General features: G+C 41.4%; 2 protein-coding genes across 2 annotated transcripts in view; one reads left to right on the top strand and one right to left on the bottom strand.

Moving 5' to 3' along the window:
- The window catches only part of psmg3 (proteasome (prosome, macropain) assembly chaperone 3), a 116,167-nt gene that overhangs the window by 71,426 nt on the left and 23,140 nt on the right, over positions 1 to 21,601 (bottom strand). The gene's annotated exons all lie outside the window — the stretch shown is intronic.
- elfn1a (extracellular leucine rich repeat and fibronectin type III domain containing 1a) overlaps positions 1 to 21,601 on the top strand; it is a 66,713-nt gene that overhangs the window by 24,522 nt on the left and 20,590 nt on the right. The window contains exon 2 of the mRNA XM_089018583.1: positions 20,104 to 20,174. The gene's annotated coding sequence lies outside the window, so the exon portion shown is untranslated. The remainder of the gene's footprint in view (positions 1 to 20,103; positions 20,175 to 21,601) is intronic.

The raw sequence follows: 21,601 nt of genomic DNA, 5'->3' as shown, positions 1-21,601 counted from the left end.
CATTTTGAACACTCGTATGAGGAGCCCCAGATAGAGAAGTCAGAGTTGTTGTTGGAGCTCTCTCTGATAAAATGCTGCAAAAAAAAAGGCCAGACTGTAAAATGTGTTGATCGCCATCTGGCTCCGCCCACATGCAATGCCAAAAACCTTCATGTTTTGCCATTTTAAAATGCCCTTCTGTCTATGGTTGCAATTTGACAAATTCTCCAAAACCGGTTTGTCTTCGAAGGACCCCTCGTAATTGCCAATAGATTCCAAATGCATCCATCCATCAATCCAACAATCCATCCTTTTTCGAATCTACTTTCAAGGTGGCATTTGTTCTTCATGATTTGGCCAAAAAATGAGTCAATACAGAATTTATCAACCATTAGAGCCGGATTGAAATGAGCTGAGACAAGTTTATTTGCGCGAGGGCCACGCACTCACCTTTCTAATCACTTTTTGTAGCAGGGGAATTATTATTTTGCCCTCGCCAAGACACAAAGCGTTATGAATAGCGAGAATAACAAGCTTATAATTGGATCCAGTGGGGGAGGATCATTGTTCCCATTAGCACCATTTGCGTGCGATCGAGTCGACTCAATCTTCCGTTGCCCCCTCCTCAAACCTTCGGAAATGAACATTTACTTTTTGTAAATTGATTTTTGCTGGTCACATCCGTGCATAAACCCTCCATCTGTTTCAGCCTGTCGTCTCCTTGACACGTCGTGCGCTGCCTTTGCGAGCTTTATCTCTTCCTATGTAAAATGCAAAACATGAGTTCTCTGTTTTTCATTTGTGCTAGCCTCTAATCCCTCTAATCCATTATTTGTCATGCCGGGGATATGCTCCACATCTTTGAACCACAGCGGGATCAAGTGATAGTGGTGTCGTAGGCAAAAGGCATAGGAAAAATGAGGGGACGTGTAACACGGCTATCGTTATCAGACGATTGTCAATGGTGCGGCAGGGAAAAAGAGCCAAAGGTTTCCTCCGTTTCTTCTGGGTCAGCTCGGATTTTGTCAGACACACTCTTGGCACACCCGTGCCATGCAGATGGCCTGGGAACTTTGGGTCGTTATGTATGTGCAAACACTCCACCCAATAAGTTCATTTAGTAGATAATTTATTGAATATCATCAAAAATGTTGATTTTCTATTTTTCAAAAAAGGTCACTGGATGGATGAATAGAGAAATAGAGATAGAGCGATAGAAAGACATAGAGCTGAGAGCTGAGAGCTATATAGCTAGATAGCTCGATACATAGTCAGAACACGAATTGCTCTGTGAAACAATGAAACAAGCATCATTTGTATCATTTATTTTGTCAATGTTAATGTAGTAGCTTTGGCAAGTTAGCATATCATGCTAACTGCTAATACAGACAATTTTCTGACATTCCTGCTTGCAATCACGGATGTCTGATAAAAAAAATACTGTTCTTCAATATAAACTTGGAATTTGAATATTTGTTCAACATTTGTACTGCCTGAGAGGGGGTCCGTGTCACGTGGTAGCAATACTTAGCTTTGTGCCATATGTACAAATGCTACATAGTCACATCGCAAAACACACATACTGTCCTGATAAAAAGGTGGGTAGAAGAAAAGATAAAACCCCTGAATTTGATGTACTCTCTGGTGACTTTTTTTGGGGATATAGGTGGGAATAAAATGGTCCAGGTGTGCCTCACATTGCAGTTAGGGGATTCAGGGCACCCTCAATTTTGCTTCATATCATTCCGGCATATCAACTCAAGTTGCATTTTCTGCCATGTTTGAATTGCACAGCAAAACGAGGCCTGTCCCCTGTCCTTTTTATTCACCTGGGATGTGTTTTACTCGCATGGTTGTAAACTAAGGCATCACAGCCCAGCAATACTGATGGGCTAATAGGCCGATGGGCTGCTGGAACAGTGTCGTGCCACACCTCAGCGTCAGGCCCCTCAGGCTAAAAAGCTCTGTGTAGCTGCCTTCCCCCGCGCTGAAGGGATGTGTTTGTCGACCTCACACCGCATCACATCTGCTGCCTTTCCCTCTTCAACCCAAGCCTGGGAACGCTCCCCTGACCCCTTCTCACCAACCCAATGCACAATCACCACAACCCCACCACCCCTCCACACAGTGTGAGGAGCACTGACCACAACCGACTGAGGGCAGCTTTAATGGCCTGCTACAAGCGCCGCGTGCTGAGGCCTCTGAGGCAAGACACAGCTGGATCTGTTGGATGTTCAATGCTTACTTTTCTGCTTTGCCTGTTTTATCATACATGCACATTTTTTTTGTTTTGTTTTGTTTTACCACCAGATTTTCCCACAGAGGTTTACTTTGGGCATTCTATGATTCTCATCATGTTCATAAACAATAGTTACTGTCAGGCTGGTAGAACGTGATGGATTTAACTGAAAAAAAGACAACAATTCAACACGTCAATTGTTGGTGTACTGGCAAAAGTTCGGCTTTGGCAAAGTACGCATGATTGAGTTGTCGGAAATAGTTGTACAGAGAGAGTCGGGAGACTTTTTTTGTTTTGTCTTTGATTAATTTAGCCAAACGTAATGACTAGCCTGCTGTTAGCCTACAACGCATTATCCAGAGTTCATCTTTGTCATCAGAACCATCAATGAAAGAACCAGTTACTCGGTCATAATGATAACCAGCAATGAAAAATTACATTTGTTCCATTCAGTGAGATTTAAATGTTGAACCTAGGACATATTCCAGCATTTGCCCCCTCCTCTCTCTTTCCAGTCCGAAGAAGCAAAGGCTCAGATCTCTATCAGAGATCGATTTTTCTTGCCTGCCCTGCTTTGAAAACATTCAATACGAAGTCGTAAATGTTAAGTGGTGTACACACATCCTGATAACCTGGCTCAAATTGAACTTTATTTATTTATTTATATTTTTACCTCCCGATGGACCGACTATCCGACCTTCATGATCTGCTCTGACAACAATCACGAAAGTAGACCAAGTTCACCACTGTCAGCACGTCATCCACCAACTGCCGTCCACGTCTTACAGCAATGCACTACAATACACAACTGACATGCTAAGTCAGTGTGCCGTTAATGTGACGTTAGCATGATGTTTCTTCGGGCTCGGCGCAGTCGTCCCCCGGACTGAACTACCATTCACTCACGGGCCGTTGATGGACGTGTGTCAGCCGGCGAAGAGAAGTCGCTGACAGCCGTCAGCGGCGCGTAAAAAGTGTTGCGCTCGAGTCGGTTCTCTTGTGCAGACAGACGTCCTCCTACGGATCAGCTGTTTAACTCAAGCGTGCCGACAGTTTGCTTGTTCTTGTCTTACTCAAAAGGCGCCGCTGCCAGAGAAGAGTCTGCTGTCTGCGAAAGAAAATGTTCCACTTGTCCAAATGCTCTCTTGTAGTCATCTCTCCCAATGAAGCGGCCTGACTGTTAGATTTTGCTTTCAAGTCTTTTGAAAACAAGACTCTTTCTCTTCTTCCATTTTTTGTGCATATGAGGAACTATGAGTCGCAGTTCGGAATTGAAGTTATTTTACGTGGGACAGGAAATGAGAGCCAATCACTTTTTCATTAATGGACGCTACAGCTTTGTGTTGCTCTCAAACTTAGTTTGTAGCACATGCGTGCACATTTCCAGCATGACGTGCCTGATCCACTGGTGAAAAGGATGCTTTGATCCTGTACTCTTTCATCTAGACCTGCTTAATATGACAGAGGATGCCGAAATGTGATTACGATTGAATGACTGCCTGTGTCTTATGTGTTGTGTTGTATTATGTGGTTATTTTGATTTCAAGATGGCGCCGCGAGAGTGGCTGCCTTTACAGCAGCTTCAACATTTTGTTCTTCTACTTCTTACTTTCATTACTTTGCTTTGAATTTGCTAGTAGTAGTAGTGAATTTGGAATGTCTTCATTGTTAGGCAACGAAAGGTTTTTATCATCTTATCTTGTGTCTTATGCGCCCTCACTTTGACATCGAGAAAGAAAAAGAGCACATCTCTGATGTCGACTAAATAAATTAGCAGCTGTGGTCAATGGACTCATTTTGACAGGAAATTGATGTTTCCCTGCAATAATAGTTCCATAGATCCAGGGAGCTCTGTGACTGAAGGGTGCCGCAGTAGCCTGGGCATTGTCGGCGTCATGCCCGGCTTGTAGATTCATAATGCATCCATTCATCGTCACACTCTCATGCACCCTGTAACCCGATAACGTGATATGTTGTCCACTGTAGTAATCGCTGCCCCTCAAGGGGTTCACATCACCGCCAACATACACATTCAGAAAGATGCAGGCTGAGCGTATCCTTTTAGCTTGTGATGAGCTGACAAGGTGTATGCCACGAGTAGGGAAGGCGCCGTTGAGGTGGTGGGGTGGCAGTGGGGGTGCAGGAGGGTTGTCGCCTATGCGATGACGAGCAGTCTCAGTGTGCAGCCGACACATCGGCACAGCGCCAGTCAGCTTTGAGAACGCAACAGAATCAAGGAGCTACATGCACTCTATGCTTTTTGCCATGTCCAATGTGAATTCTTGCACTTCCTGGACAAATAACTCCAATGGTCGTTGCTTCGCACGCTGTGATTTGTTGTTTAGGTCATGTTTGCTGAATGCGAATCCCAAAAAGTAATTCAGTCAATGCAACCATTCTTTGATCTCAGGTAGTTATGATAGCTGCTACTTTGTCAATATGTAAGCAAACACTATTTGGACAAATGAGAGTTAGGTTATGAGATTAAATGTGACCGTTGGGCTGGAGTCACGACAATAAGGTTGGCGTATCATGAAAAGATAGTCATAATAATGCAAAAATAATAATAATCTACATAACTTGATGGCCGTTGCTTTGAAAATGAGCTTCAGATTCAAGCAAGTTGCACCAGTATCCAACTGTGAGGTCATGACAATAACAGTATGACTAATATACGACAAAAAATGTTAATGAAATAACCTTACCAGTATGCCCCTAATACATCATTGTTGCTTCAACAACCCGAATAAGCAGGATCTTGCTTTTGTGCTGACTTGGATGGCATGCTGTAATAGTTGCAGTTCTCTCGCTAGCACCAAAGTATTCTGCCCATCACACACATTTGTATCAATAACAACTAATTGCTTAGATAAATGAAGACAGTCAAAGAAACACTCTCGGGTAATCCGGCCTTGAATCCGTTTCCACTTTCTTAATTGCTCTGAGACGCTTGGCTCACAACGAACATGGAAACTCTGGTTGTCGTTGCATTACTATTGCTGCATCATTGCTCGCAATATATATCCTGTTTCTTTGGCACATGGTGGAGAAAGTATTCGCAAAAATAAATACACCTAATTGGCAATGCATTAAAATTCATTGCATCATAACGAGAGCTGCTTCTAACATTTAGTTTGCATGTTTGTGTTGACACGGTGCACTAACAACAGCACTGCAGCCGTGGAACTCGATTCACCGTTGTCAATGCACGACGTCGACGCCTGTAGGTGATGTGCATTGTAATGGAGTGGCAAACGAATCATGTGATAAACAAGCCACGACGTGAACGGCAATGCAAACGGGAGATGACAGAGAGAAATGCGTGGCGCTGAAAAATCAGCAAGTCACCATGGGGAATTTGTGTGTGTGTGTGTGTGTGCGTGTGCGCGTGTGTGCGTGTGTGCGTATGTGTGTGTGTGTGTGTGTGTGTGTGTGTGTGTGTGTGTGTGTGTGTGTGTATGAGTGGGTGTGTGTGTGTGTGTGTGTGTGTGTGTGTGTGTGTGTGTGTGTGTGTGTGTGTGTGTGTGTGTGTGTGTGTGTGTGTGTGTGTGTGTGTGTGTGTGTGTGTGTGTGTATATGAGATAGCCGCCGCCTGTCGGAGGCAGTGAAAAGATATGCTTTACTGACTGGCTGTTTGGGGGCCACATTATTTATGATCCTACTTTGCTAATGCGAGAGTGGCAGGCTGAAATGGAACGACATTCGTGAGCCTCGCACTGCACCAAGTAGGAAACGTCGCGCCCACAAAAGCGTTCTGGTCTGACTGTGGGCCAAAGAACACATACAGAGGGTGTCAGCAGCTTTTCGTCTGATATGTTTGTCATTCAGTTAGCCAAATGGGCAAAAGTAGCATATGACGTTTTAATACTGGCCAAGACGGGTAGTTCCCCTTGAGTCCAATGAATTCAGCTGAGCAACATGCCCAAGATAACTAAATCAGATTCCGGACAGTTAATTTCTACCCGGTTTCTTTTAAAATGGACAATATGGAGGCATGACATCTATTTACCGGGCAACAAGTTGACATTATTTGTACGGATCAGTTGCATCATGGAAGTTGCTCGGCTAACCCGTATAAGCTCCGCCTAGTGTGTTCATCGGCAGCAAAAAAATCCACCATGCCGGTCCAAAGTGGATTCCGGCAAATCTTGTTGTATTAAATCTGCCTCAAGCACAAGCTATTCAAACAATGCAGCACCACATGCTGCTATACTACAAGCTGTGTAGATACATTGAAGCCCGTGTGATCCAACAAGAGTTCTCTCAGACTGTTAACATCTTTTCCAGGATCCGATGTCACTAAATCTCCTCTCGCTCTCCTCCAACTCACCTTCACACTGGCAATTCCAACTACAGGGGGAACTAATAACTTGCAAATGGATCCACACTGTCTATTTGCATAATGGGGTTATATGGTAGTTACAGTCCAATGTCAACAAATGGCTGGCTGCATTACGTTGCAGTAAGAATTAACAAATGCAGTCACACGATGTTTTATAAAACCTCTTCACCGGGGGAATTGACTCGATACTAACAAAAGCAGAATCTATTATTTCTCACTCAAGTTATTGTTGTATGCTAATACTGCTGATAAAGGTTTCATGATATTATGAGACGAAAGAAGTGTCGGGGACATAATGAGGATTTAAAGGAGCTTTAAAGATGAAATTGTAAACAAAAGTGATGTAAATTGTAACACGATTCAAAATAGACACAGTTGGAATCTCTCCCTCGCTCTCGCTATTTGATAGTTACCTCAATAGCTAGCTAGCTAGCTACCTTATTAGCTTTGATACTCTACTCTTTCATCTAGAACTGCATCATGTAACAAAATGCTACAGAAAATGCTTAAGAATGAATGACTCTGTGTCTTTGTGTTGACATATTTGTTTGTTTTTTTTCTGTTCTTTTGATTTCAAGATGGCGCCGCAAGAGTGGCTGTCTTTCCAGCAGCTCCTGTATTTTGTTTTTCTACTTCTTTATTTCATTTCCTCTTCCTTTCATAACTTTGCTGCTGTGAAATGTTAATTTCTCCACTGCGAGACGAACAAAGGTCAATCCAATCCGATCCAATCCAACTAGCTAGCTTGATAGCTAGTAAGATCATACATCGATGGATCGAACTGATGCCGTTAACAGAGCATGAGGTTATCTTTAATATGACTCCATCTGGAATACTGTAAATACATAGCTTGTTATCTCACACTCTGGTGAGCAAATGAATCGAGTGTTAACTTTAATGTCCACTTGTGAACAATAGCACTGTACAGTATTTTAGTTACATACAACCTGTATGAGAAGAAGAAGGGCCTCTATATGAGGCAAGGCATTTATTTGCTTTATAACGATGGGGTAAAAAGTATTGATTTTCTGCAAAGTTTCGACCTAAACTCATAATTAGCTCTCATTCATTTGTATTTCTGTTTTTACTCATTTTGCTTTGCCAAAGTCATCTTCCCCAGCCTTCAGTTTGGCATGTGATTAAGCAGTCAAACCAACCCACCAACTTTTTTTCATTGGGTCATTTGATTCCTCAGCTTGTTTGTGCGGCATTTCAATGAGTTTGGTGTCATTCCGTCACGAAATGGGAGCTGGAAAAAAAAACAATCTGCTTTCTGACTGATTGCTGCAGAGAATTAACGTTGGACAAAAGCAGCACATTGCTTCATTTAGGCCCGCCGGCTTGCTGGTTATGTCCGTTTTTATCTAAATAGACCTCGGTATTTATTATTCGCTATTGACGAGAGTTTGTATCAATTCCTTGGAGGGAGGTTCAACACATTTACCATTCACTACGACATAGAATTGATATTGTAATTCTTCTCCTGCAGAGGCAATTGGTGGTGAGGCTATGCCACTACACACACACACATCCCAGAGTGCATTAGCTCCATACAGACGTTTTAATGACTTAATTTTGGCCAGAGGTATCAATAGAAGGACACTGAGTAATGCTTGTTGCTGAAAACCCCGCCCCAGCTTTGTCGACGCGCAACATCCCATGAAGGGCTGACGAATGGAAATATGACGTCAAATTCAACACTCATGTCAGTGTCATTAGTTTGATTAAATTCACAATTTGAAGAGTCATAACATGACATACCAAACGCGGCCAAATAGGAACTAAAAACCTCTGTAATAACTGTGATGTCACGAGAGGCTGGGTCCTGGAGGGCAAATACATTCCCCCAAGATGGCTTCACCCAGAGAGAGTTTTGGCCCCATCTTGTGGAAGGCAGCAATTCAAACCCCACACCTGTGGCTGATCACAGCTTGATTGGCAAGCAAGGCTTTTAAGGCAGAGGGGCTCTGAGTGTGGAGGCCGGGCGGGACAAGCTCCATTGCTGTGCGCTGTGGAGAAACTGATTGCTGCATGGAACTCATTGCCAGTTGGGACCATACGGCAGAACACTGGATTTGGACCCTTGCTAAAGGTGGCTAGGCTACCTGAGAAGGACATCAAGAGGGGTGAGGCCTAGAAACACATGGAAAAGAACTCTGTCTTCAGTTTCACCTCAGAAGAGACTTTATTATGATTTAAGTATTGGAAGAGAGACTATTCTTGCCTTTGTTGCTTGTGAATTCCCCCTGAAACCCTTTATTAAAACCTATGTTTGCATTCAAACCTGTCGCTCATTGCGCTCCTTGTCCTGTCCCGCTGAGAGCTAGCCTCTCATGACATTACATAACGTAAGGGAACGGTGAAGATCCCCAATACAATATTATACAGCAGCAAATTATATATACAACAACAACAACAACAAAAGCCATTAATTCAGCATAAAGTAGCAATTTCTGCCATTTTTTTTTTCACATTGATTTGAATCCAAAAAGAACGATTTAGCTCAACGTCTGCCTAGTCATGACACTTCATCATTAAAATGCTTGCTGTTATGGATTAATAAAAGGGGTGTCACAATGTGACTGAGCAAGCTCATTGCTCTGAGAATATGGTGCAATCACCTGAAGACGAAGACTTCAAGAGAAAAGTGGGGGGTGGGCATATCACGTTCCTCATATTTACTTTCACATACTTTCAGATTCATGAGTGGATTAATAGCATATTTACAGGGACTGTGTGTGCAGCAGAAATGGTCCAAACATCCATTAGCAGGCTATATATCTTCAGATACAAGGGTATTAAGTGTTCTTTAAAAAATTGTAACTAGAGGTCAATTGTTACTTTTGGTGAAGGTTGTTGTCAAACTAAACATAAAACAAAGTGATCCGAACAAAAAGGTGAATGTGGATAATAATACGATGCCTAGAGGCATACAGTCTTTATCCTCTGCGAATAATTTGATTGGATTGAATTGGATGTACATTTATTCGTCTCGCAGAGAAATTTACGTTTCACAGCAGCAAAGTTATGAAAGGAAGAGGAAAGGAAAGAAAGAAGTAGAAAAACAAAATCCAGGAGCTGCTGGAAAGGCAGCCACTCCCGCGACGCCATCTTGAAGTAAAAAAAAAAAAGCAAAAACTAAATCACAAATAATATGACAACACAACGACACAGAGAGTCATTCATTCTTCAGCACTTGTTGTACCCTCTTGGTGACATGAAGCATTGATTAATATAATAGGCCGCGGTGGGATGGGGGGCAAGAGTGATAATCCAGATTATTTTGAGTGATGACAAAAATCACCATTCTTCACGGATTTATAAACAACCACCACAATCTAATTTACAGAAATGGCCAGTCATGGTTAAAATTAGGCCATGCAACATGTATTTATAGATTGTGTGCGATTAGTTTGTGTTGCGTACCTGTTAACCTGCAAAACACTGTGACCTGACTAATGGTTCAATTTTGCTTGCTTACTTACTAAGAAAAAAACTTTTGTTTCTTCTCAAGACTTTTCGCACGGACTTGTTTTCTCGGTGGTCAACTTCGCTTTTTACGAATAGTGATATTTGTTATAATTAAAATTACCTCCTAATATTTAATGATGAAAACAAAATCGAAAATATCACAAAATTATATTTAACAATGTATGCCATACACATCCAAAAATGTGAAAAAATCATACAGAATATGGCAAAATACGGCCGGTTGACAGGTATGGTGTTGTCCTTTTAGTTTTGCACTTAAATTGAACATATGTGAATAAACATCTTCAAACATGCGAAGAACATGCAATACATGCACACATATTCTCAGTTACGAGCTGCTTCCCTGAATTAAAATATTCAAAGTGGTCAAAGACAAGCTTTTGAAACCCTCAGTTTATTATGATAATAATATTATAATTATTATAAGAGCACGTCAAATTCCTACTTTCATATATGCCAATCTTATGATATGTGGTTTGCATGACGTCGGTGTGTCCATGTTCAATCTAGCTGTATATCAATCTAGCTAGCTATCAATCTAGTTAGTTAGGTAGCTAACTAGTTATTGAGGTCGTAATCAATAAGCGGGAGAGCAAGAGAGAGGTTCCCACTGTGTCTATTTCCACATGCTTTCCACCAGCACGCTCGTCTTGGACCGTTTCTCATTTTCCATCATGTCACCACGGCGTATGAATCATAAGGCAGTAAATGTGCTGCCCATTCGCCTCAAATCTCACAGAACACCTCCAGGTTGCAACACCGGAGAAATTTGAATCCGAGACGCTTTTGGGGCATAATAGCAAACTTAAATAGAAGGACTTTCACGGCACTCAGTCATCTTGACAAGCTCTGCAAACAACTCTCGCGGCTTAAAAGGGTGCTCAGCAGGCCCCGCGGTTCTCTGTCTCTCCCCTGATTTCATCGATTTGAGCGCAACGGAGGGCTTACGCCTCCTGTCCTTTACGCGGCGCACGGCCTTTTTCGACCACATCCGCCACACACCTCTGTGACTTGGGTCGGGAACGCAGCCAAAAGATCGCGGAGTGCATCTCTTGTGAGACTCGAGTACAACGGATAGGGTTCTGAAGGCAAAAGTTAAAACAAATTGTAGGAAAGAGCACATATTTGTATTGTGCATAGCAAGTGGTTAGCACACTAGCCACACAGTCTTGAGTTTCAGGGTTTGAATCTTGGCTATGACTTTGGCGTGCGGCATTAGCATGTTCACCCATTGCTTCCATGCTGATTCTTCGCAATTCTTTAAGCATGTTAAGTTCACCAAAACTCAAAAGTGTTTATCGGAGCGGTGCGTGTATTTGTTTACCTGCTCTGTGATTAGCTAGCAAGCATTCCAGGGTGAGTAGATTAGCCAGAGATTGTACTCAGGAAAGACTTACTTTGTTATTTTAGAATAACATCATTCAGTCTGGAGTTATATGAGCTTGAAATCAGGGCGGCTGTCCAAAATGCAATGCAATATGTACATATTGGTTTATATAGCGCTTTAACAACAACTGAAGCTGGGACGAAATGTTAACATGGAAAAAGGGGAATGCTGCCCCTTGTGGAAGGGAAAAACATTGCCAGATGTCTGGCCAGCGCTTTATTGGCACCAAGCATGAAAAAACAAAACCTGAACAAATTCGGGAATGGTTCTCTACGTCAAATTTTCAATTCTCGAATGATTTTTTTCTAGCCTAATGAAAACTGCGGTTTAGTGAATAAATCAAAGAAAATCAAATGGCACAAAAAATAGTTTTTCCAGCCCAAGATTGGAAAACAAGCAAAACAACACATGTGCTATTGCAGCCAAATGTTCAAACTTTTTCAAACAAACAACTTGAAGAAGTGGCTGTTAATAAATTATAGATGACATTTAAAGAATTATGCATCCTTTCCTCCAAGCTGGTCTCAAATTTAAATGGTTTATTTCGACATTTGTATGATGTTTATCTCAAGGAAAACTAATTAAGGGGAACTTTGTTTAAAAAAACTCCTTGCAGTGAATTCAGTCAAGCTTGTGGTTCTTGTCCTTAAGAGGAAAGTTTGGAGGGCAGCTTTGGGTGATTTGACTGAAACCTGGCATTGAATATAATCTGGGATAATGGCTCCTATTAAACATGCGGGGCCACGAGAAGCTCGGGTGAAGTCAGAATTGACATGCAGGTCCGCCGATGGCGCTGATGACAGCGCTCATTGAGAATGAAGGATGGCACGCTTTGGCTCTTAATTGAATCATTGCAGAGCAGCTGTGCTGCGTTTGACAGCTGCTATTACATCTGTATTTGCTTTGTCATTGGATGGCAAATTAATTTAAGTTTGATATTGTTGAATACAGCAGCCATTAATCTCCGCTATAATGCGATTTTTCCATTGACAAATGTCAAATTGTTTGGATTTGGTCACAGATCTGACAGTTTCCTCCACTTCACAATTGAACCCCGAAGTACGGTATAAGGAAATACCGTTGACGGTTACAAAAAGGTCCATAAATAGCTTCCTGGTAAACGGACTGGGTGCGCACACTGTTGTTCAAATGGAAGGGTACAAACAAGCGCTGGGTCAATGTGAATACATTTCAAAAGTCCTTGCTGTTGTTTGGAATGCAGTTTAAAGGATGAACAATTACTTCTGTTTTTTGTTTTTTATTTTTGGTAAGCCAAAAGTAGTTTTAGCTCACCTGTTTGCTAATTTGCTAAGAGACAGTTTCACGGCATGGTAATGGAACCGCTGTCATCTGCATTGCCATGAAAGAAAACCTTGACGCTCTGAAGGATTTGACATATGCAAACTGAACAAAAGGGGTCCTAAGACAGACCCTTGAGGGACCCAACATATTTAACTGAACTATCAAATGAGAAAAGGAAGTGCAGCCGTAACTGGGTGCGCACAGATTAGCATTTTACACACCGTTGATAACCTTAAAATTGCAAATGCCGGAAGTATCATTAACCAAGGACCACTTGGCTAGCGCAGGTCACATTATGGAGATAGACGATCTTGATAATGTCGAGAAAGAGCTGAATGTCGCACAAATCTTTTGTTTTCTTGAAAAGAGCTACATGGTATGAGCTTGGACTTCCTCAGGCCATCCCTCACCCACATCCTCGCGACCCCACAATGCCCTCCTTTCGTTGTTCCTGCCTTACTGGCCCCAAGGAAATAAAACCCTCGACCAGCAATATAGTACAGCCAAGTTCCACTTGTCATCCTTCACCTTCTACCCTACTTCCCGCAGATAATAACAAATTACCAGCCGTGTCACTCAAGGCGGTGGACGGCGAGCGAGAAGAAAGACGTCACAAAGATGTGCTTTAAGCATAATCGAGGAGAGCAGCTTTGTCACTGGCAAGCGCGCTGGGACACTTTGGGTACTTCTGCTGCTATTCTGACCGCGGCACGGCAGCGAGAAAGAAAGGAGAAAAAGACGAGAATTTAGATAATCCTGATGCTTACGTAATTGGAGCTGAAAACAAAGAGTTTCCAGATACTCTGACTGTCAAGGTTCCCAGTCTGAGGAAAAGTGTTACTTCCGGCCAATTCAGTGTGTTATGTGCATATGCAAACAATTAATATGAATTTGTCAGAAACATGAAGACACCAAAGATAAAATATCAGAATCAGAACCAGAAAGCCTTTAATAGTCCCACAATGGGGAAATTTGCAATCTACAACAGCAAAATTGAAAGGGGGGGTGAAAAGATGAAAAACAAAGTATTCTATGCATCATAGAAATGTCAGAAAAATGAAAGGTATAACTGTGCAAAAATGTTTCAGAAAAAGAACTGTACATAGTGTACAAAAATACAGTATAAAAAGCATATTTGATAACTAACTATATTGAGTCGACATAAAATATAAATGTGCCACTAATAATGTATGTAAAATATTGGGAAAAATAATTACGGCTACTTTACCACAGATTAGCAACCCCCCCCAAAAAAAAGAAGATTGAAAAAAATGAATAGTAGATATTTCACAACTACATCTAAAGTAACATAATTTTTATCATGGAATATTTTTTGCCATTAAAAATCCAAATAAAATAAATTGCTAAATTAAATATAATGAAGATAATTAAAAATTAAATGTCAAATACAATATGTGTCATGTAAATACTAAACATTTTCAATAAAATTTTTACAGTGGTATATAGCACAAAATGTGGGAAAGTACATCATTTTCCCCAGTATTTTGAAAAAAAAAAAAAAAAACAAATACATTTTAGATAATTATTATACAATAAATATAATTGTTTTTTTTTTTCTAAAAGAGTAAAAAAACAGGCCGGCATGACTTTAATACTTGATAAGCCTCACCGTCTTCATGCCACCCCGCCGCTTCATCTACCTCCAATAGTGTTGATGCCGTTTTTGTGTACACGCCGAACAAGTATTACGTCTATTTTTAGAAAGGCAATTTCAAAGTTGCACATAAACATGTCCGTTTGTGCGCCTGTGTGCCTTCCGGCTCGCTGTTTGCGGGTTCAACAGGCGACTTGAACACTTTCATCACGAATGGAAGCTTCCCGTTCCTCGGGGCTCCGGTTTCAAGTGAGGAGAAATTCACCATGTTGAGATGCAAAGATTATGCAAATGGAACGCTGTCGCTGGAGCCGAGCCGGTGTCATCCCCTCCCTTCACATTTCATTCCCAACGCCGCGATTGTGATTATTGCAGACATGAGAGGCGACGCAGTCGTCCAGTGGCAGAGTTCTCCCTCAGAGGTTGGGTCGCCCTCGTACACGAGGCGGCTGTTCCCATACGCAAGTTTGTACATTATTACGAAGCCGCAAATGTGACAATGTTGTGATTTTAATGCATGTATCGCATTGTATTTTGGTCAAGCACCCTCATTTCAAGCTCATATAACTCCGGACACATACTATATAGGACTATTTTTTTCTGATAAAAGAAGAGTGTCTGAGGTTTCTCACGCTGCATTGAATGTTTGTGTCATCCTAAAACTCAATATTCTGTGGGTTCTGGAATTTGAGTGAAAATGACAAAAACCCTGGCACTGGAGTGGACACATTATTGCACATTGTCTGGCAGTGAATGAGTTAATGTTTAAAGCAAAGGACAAGAGAGCACGATCAACTGGATAGGACTTTTTATTCTCAAACATTCCTATATAGTCTGTGTGAAGTAAGGCATTCTTGATTGACAGCACATGACGAGTTAAGGACATAACTATGCGCAGCAAAAACTAATTTAACACCAGACGAGTACGACGAGAGCGGAGACCCCCGCCAAGGTTCCATCTAACACTTGTGCGGAAATTAATGACAAAAAGTCCCTTCGGCCAATGGTGCGTGTCCATGTTTAGTATCATGATTACACCGGAGGAAATCGGCATGTACAAAAAGCCAGCAGTGTCACTGGCCCGTCCATGAGAAGTGTGTCATTAATTTGATTAACAGAGAGTTTGATTGACAAGCACCACAGACCAATGAGACGCGGAATCAACCCATTTTAATTGGCCTCAGCTGCCATGCTAACCTGTTTTAACATGATGTATTTTTATATTATATAGATATACAGATACACACACACACACACACACACACACACACACACACACACACACACACACACACACTTCTAAGGATCTACCGTTCTTCGTATATAAGCGATACTGTGACACAAATGTAGCCTTGGAAAGTTTTCGCGGGCAGATTAAGCAGCCGCGGATTTTCTATCCTGAGTGTTAAGTGCCAGGTCAGTAGCACTGTAGCGTTTCCAGCTATTTTGGTCCTAACATGTGTGCGTGCTAGCTGTGCCGCGCATCACCGGTCGCGCACAATCCGTTAGCTCGCTGCCAACTCGACCTTCCCGCGCCGCGGGTCAGCATCCTGGAGTGACGCCAGCTCTTTGGGAAGCACATGTGGTCCCTGGGAGGCTCATCTCCCTCCTCAAGCCGCCTCCTTCCTCAGGCTGCCACCTGACCCACAACTCCATTCTTAGCGACTTTACCTGCAAGCTGTATAACACTTGGCTCACTTTTGTGGAGCTCACTGAGTGGCAGGCAACTGCAGTAGTAGTAGTAGTAGTAGTAGTAGTAGTAGTAGTAGTAGTTTTATATATATATATATATATATATATATATATATATATATATATATATATATATATATATATATATATATATATATATATATATATAGCTATATATTAGCCAGCTAGCTCACTTTCCATCTATTTGAGTTTCTTCCAGGTTGAGGGTTGAGTGAACGCTGGCGCAGGTGGCTGCCGCTGCTCACCCAAAGAAAAACTTTGACTGTAACGTGACCGTGTATATATATATATATATATATATATATATATATATATATATATATATATATATATATATATATATATATATATATATATATATATATGTGTGTGTGTGTGTGTGTGTGTGTGTGTTTACAGTGTGTGTAATGAATATTTTGCAAACACCAAATTCCACTTCTCTATGTTTATTATTATTTGGGGAGAGCTTTTTCTTGACCTAAATAAAACATAATCTCTTGATTTTTTTTTCCTTTCTAAAACACGTCCTGCTCTGGTGTTCAGAAATTGTTCAAGTGTACGTTAATGTAATACTCAATTTTTTGCTAAGTGACAAAAAAAATGAAGACAGTTTTATGGTTAGCATTTTACAGTGGTTTGTTTTACTTAATTTGAACAAAAACTGCACAGGAACACATTTTGTCTCCTTTTACAGGAGGTTTTTCTTTGGGCTATTCAAATGCTCAGGTGTACCTAATGAAATGTCTTTTGAGAAGAAGTGGACCCTCAAAAAGTTTGCATTCCTCCTCCACAACAGCCGCATATTAACAGCTAGTTCATTTCATGCATGCAGTTGTAGGAGGCAATATGTACATATTATCAAACGCAAAAACAATTTCCAGCATGTTGACCGGAGGTCAGAAAGTGGGTTGAAGAGCACCAGCGACCGTTTCCTTTCATATCCATCTTTACTGTGCACGATGTGTGAATAAAGCGCGCAGACTTCGCTTGGGGATCAATAAGGTTGCAAAGAGCAAGAAACCCTCAGTCAAAACGAGTTCTCGGCCTCGGTGGTGAAACAGATGCAAGTGTGTTTTTTTTCCCCCACTGGGATCGCTAAACGTGTCCATGGAGAACCCACAACACTGGGAAATGATCTGCCGAGCGACAAAATGCTTGCTCCGATGCTGCTGAACAAAACTTTATTCCATTGAAAATGTGCTTTTGTATAGTTTTGGACCTGGAAAAGGTCTGCGACCGAGAAGTAATAACAAATGGGCCTGAAACGGACCTTTGTGGTACCACCTATTTCTGTCCTAAACTGTTAAGCTTGACGTTAGTGGTGATAGATTGAAATTCTTCGCATATAAAGCGTCTCCCATGGATCTGAGACTTGATTTGCAATAAATGCACTCATCCCGGCAATGATGCTGTCTGAGCAGCTCGTCGTTGTGTGGCGATGTTTTCTCGCCGTGACGAGGCATGCGACAATGCCTCGACGCTTTTTCTAGGCCAGCTTGTGTATTCAAGTCCAAAGGTTCCCGTTTGGCTCAGAAAGTTCCCCTTTTGGGATGAGGGGGTAAACTGCAGCAAGCGACCCTGCCAATGGCAACGTGCTCCCTGTGGTTGTTGGACTCTGTAAAACGGGTCATTGAACGGCTAAATGGACTCATTATGATGTGTAATTAAAAGAATACTGCAGACGTCTCCGAGATTCAACCAACCTCGACACGTATAACGTCGTTGGGTTCCTAAAAGTCATCTTGGGCTTCTACTGGACAACGGTGGCCTCTTTCACTGGCATGCAGACAGCAGCCTTGCCAGCTAATTAAATTGCAGTATCCATTGTCTGCTCATTTGCTGATAATCTTGCCCATTTGCAGATTCCAATTACTGAGGGTTGAGATTGAATTCCGCCCGTGCCCGTGTCTTTCATTTGAAACATGTTATACCCTTCGAGTAAGGAGGGGGCTCGGATCACAGCGGAGTTGTGAGAGCACCGTAGGAATACAGATTGCGTTGTAATCTGTGGTTTGTCATGTGCGACCGTTCATACGCATGTAGGTGGGAAAATTGCAGCCCTCATTGGATCCATCGCACAGTAAACACTGAAGCAAATCGGAGGGGGCGGGCGCGGGGGCTAATCATGTACATTAATTTTAACAAAACAAAGCTGACGTTTTCTCTGGTGACTGACAATTACGCAAATGGAAATAATGTGCGGCACTTCACCGGGAGTCCCAAATAAGATGGGGTGGAGTGGTTGTGTGAGTCATTGTTGAATGTAACTTTGATCGAGAACAATAAATCAAAGCCTGTTTGCTTGTTAATAAGGTGATGGAGAATAACAATTTATCATGTTTAAAAGTGCCGTGCTTTGCTGACCAACTAAACAATAGACCCACAGTCAGGGTGCAGATGGCCTCAGTAAATCACAGTGAAACAGACACAGCCCAGTTGGGCTGTTACCTTTATCTACGAGAGCTGGCCTTGGACAGAATTTAGGACTTGGGGGAAACTCCTTATCACAGGAAGAGGTCATTAGCCAGGATACAAACTTATCAGTTCATGGGACACACAATGTTTTAATGCTTACATCTGTTGGTGCTCAGAACGCGCAGAGGCGTGGCATTCTAATCAAGAAAACTATGTTTTACTAATGTATCACTTTAATTTACATATACTCTCAATAAATAGCTTGGCAGAGGGGCACATAATTCAGACGTATGTCATTTGATGACTGCGTCTCCTGCCGGCAGTGGGAACAATCTTTCTGGTTCCGAGACTCTGTCCACGGTGTCTGACTGTCATATCTCTGACATAAGGGCGGCACGGTTCTTTCAAAATGATGGCCTCATGGACGATTTCTCGTTGTACCGTAGAGGGTAGAAGATGGCTTTTTAACATTCGCATTAATCCAGCTCATTCCATTCACGGTGACAAGGTTGGGAGATGAACCAGATGGTGTGCGGATCCCACAAACGCAAATTCAGACAGACTATGATGCAAGAAGGTTGATTGATAGAAAAAAAACAAGTATAACAAAGTATGAATAGGAATTATTGGCAATAAAGCAGGAGGAAAACCAAATACAGACATAAAGTAGCAGTAGAGAGGAATGCCCTCCACTCCAGCTGGTGCTGAAAAAACAGCTGGTGCTGAAAAAACAAACCAAAGGCAGAAATAAAACCTCTGAGCATTGAATCGATGGCAACCAGACTGTTTTGGGTTGTCACAGATGAGCAGGCTTTATCGGTTAATACAATAAGGATTGGTGAGGAGGCTTAGCTAAATGAAGCGGCCTTCTACGACAACACGAACAGCCCAGATGCTTACGATTCAACGCCCTGAGAAATTTAGAAGGCTGCTTCACAGAAGCTGAATTCAACATGCTGATTGTGAGAAAAAAAATAAATAAATAAATAAATAAATACTGTTTTTTGATCATAAAAAGTAATATTACGACTAATAATAAAATAAATATAATAAAAAATAAGATATAATAATGAAAATAAGCAATATGAAAATAAAAATCAGCAATAATAATAAATGAATAAATACATATAAATAAATAAATAATATTTTGATAATAAAATAAGTAATATTACTTATAATGATAACAATAAATATAATAAAAATAAGCAAAAGTAATAAAAATCAGCGATAATAATAATAATAATAATATCCATCCATTATACGTACAGTTTATTCCTCATTAGGGTTACGGGGGTGCTGGAGACAAACAACCATTCCCTCTCACACTTATACCTCGGGACAATGTTCAATCAGCCTGCCATGCATGTTTTTGGAATGTGGGAGGAAACCGCAGGACCCGGAGAATACCCACACGGGCCCGGGGAGAACATGCAAACTCCACCCAGGGAGGCCAGACCGGGTCTTAAACTCACGGCCTCTGCACTGTGAGACCAATGTGCTAACGACGCGACTACCGGGCAGCCCAGTGATAATAATAATAATAATAATAATAATAATAATGACAATGACAATGATAATGATGAAACAATCTTGTTTGTGTTTTTTCTTTTGTATTGCAGAGTTCAGCAAAGGAGGTGAGAAACATCTGGGATGTTGTGGTCCATCAAAGACTTGCAAGCAAACAACGAAGGTAAATGTAGGGATTTTGCAACGTGCCTGCGCCTTGAGTCACCTGATGCTTTTCAATAAACAGAACAACCCCCATCCCCACACTTTGCCCCCTCCTCTCTAAGAGGATCACTGAGAATCCATGGCTAAGCCGCTGGCCAATGCACATGATAAGTATATACAGTGGCAAAGGCAAATCTCTCAAAAGAACATGTCATGCTGGACACCTGCACTTTGTGTTAGGGGGTGGGCGGGGCTATTGTTTGCAGCAGCTACTGCAACCTCCGTGCGCACTTACAAGAATAATTAAACTTCATTACAGAGGCAATACAATAAAAATAGAGGTATTGAGTTTCTGGAACAGAGGATGAATAGGAATACCCATTTTACAAAATTAACTGCTCCTCCCCACAACGTTTTTCATCCAATTTTCTGTATCCAGCAGAAAGACAAACAAACAAAGGAGAGGGAGGAGAGGGAGAGAACAGCACTTGGTTTTATGTCCTGCGCTTCAGAAGCAAAGCGGGGATGCAAATTATTAAATCGACATGGAAACGTTTTAAAAGCATGCCTTTTGAAATTTCTCATTTCTTTGTATTTATATATTTATTGGAGTTTTGGGGGATGAATGTGATTGCATTTTTATTTTAAGCGCACCCACAAACAATTTGAATGGACAGGAGGCTGTTGGAAAAAAAATAAGACAGGAGTGTATATATACGGGCTTCCATCATGATTGCACCATTGTTTCGGAGATATTCTTTTGTGACGATAAGCGGTTCAGCTATTGGAAGGATGGAAAATTCTTCTTTTGTTGTTGATGTTAAATAATACAGGATATTTTTTTAAAGACACTTTTGCCATATGAAAAAAAAACATGACATTCTTCCATTGGACAATAACATTTATTTCCGGCTAAACAATCATATTGATATAATGATAACCAAGCCCAATATCAAGTGGATGCTTTTTCAATATTGTACACACTAAAATTGAAAATATGACATCAAGCCCCATTCCTGAATTGTTTCGGGTCTTGTTTTTTCTTATTTGGGTGTTGATAAAGCGCTGGCCATGGCCTCTGGCAATGTTTTTGCTTCCAAGAGGGGTCGGCATTTCCCATTTTTCCATGTTAGTGCTGTGTTCCAACTTCAGCTGTTGTTAAAGCACCATATAAACCAACATGTATGTATTGCATTATATATTGGACAGCAGCCCCAATTTCAAGCTCATCTAACTCCAGACCCATATAATTTAGGAATTAACTCTTTCCTTCTGATGAAAGGAGAGAATCTAAGGTTTCTTACGCTGCATTGAATGTTTCTGTAGTCCAAAAAGTTAATATTCTGTGGGTCCGGGAATTCGAATGACAATGACAAAAACCCAAGCACTGGAATGGACATTTTTGCACGTCTGGCAGTGAGTGAGTTAATATACATTCAGTTACCC

Source organism: Hippocampus bargibanti, linkage group LG17, assembly GCF_051943395.1.
Source record: "Hippocampus bargibanti isolate YZ-2025 linkage group LG17, ASM5194339v1, whole genome shotgun sequence".
Classification (NCBI taxonomy): domain Eukaryota; kingdom Metazoa; phylum Chordata; class Actinopteri; order Syngnathiformes; family Syngnathidae; genus Hippocampus; species Hippocampus bargibanti.
This window is presented reverse-complemented; position numbering and strand designations above follow the sequence as displayed.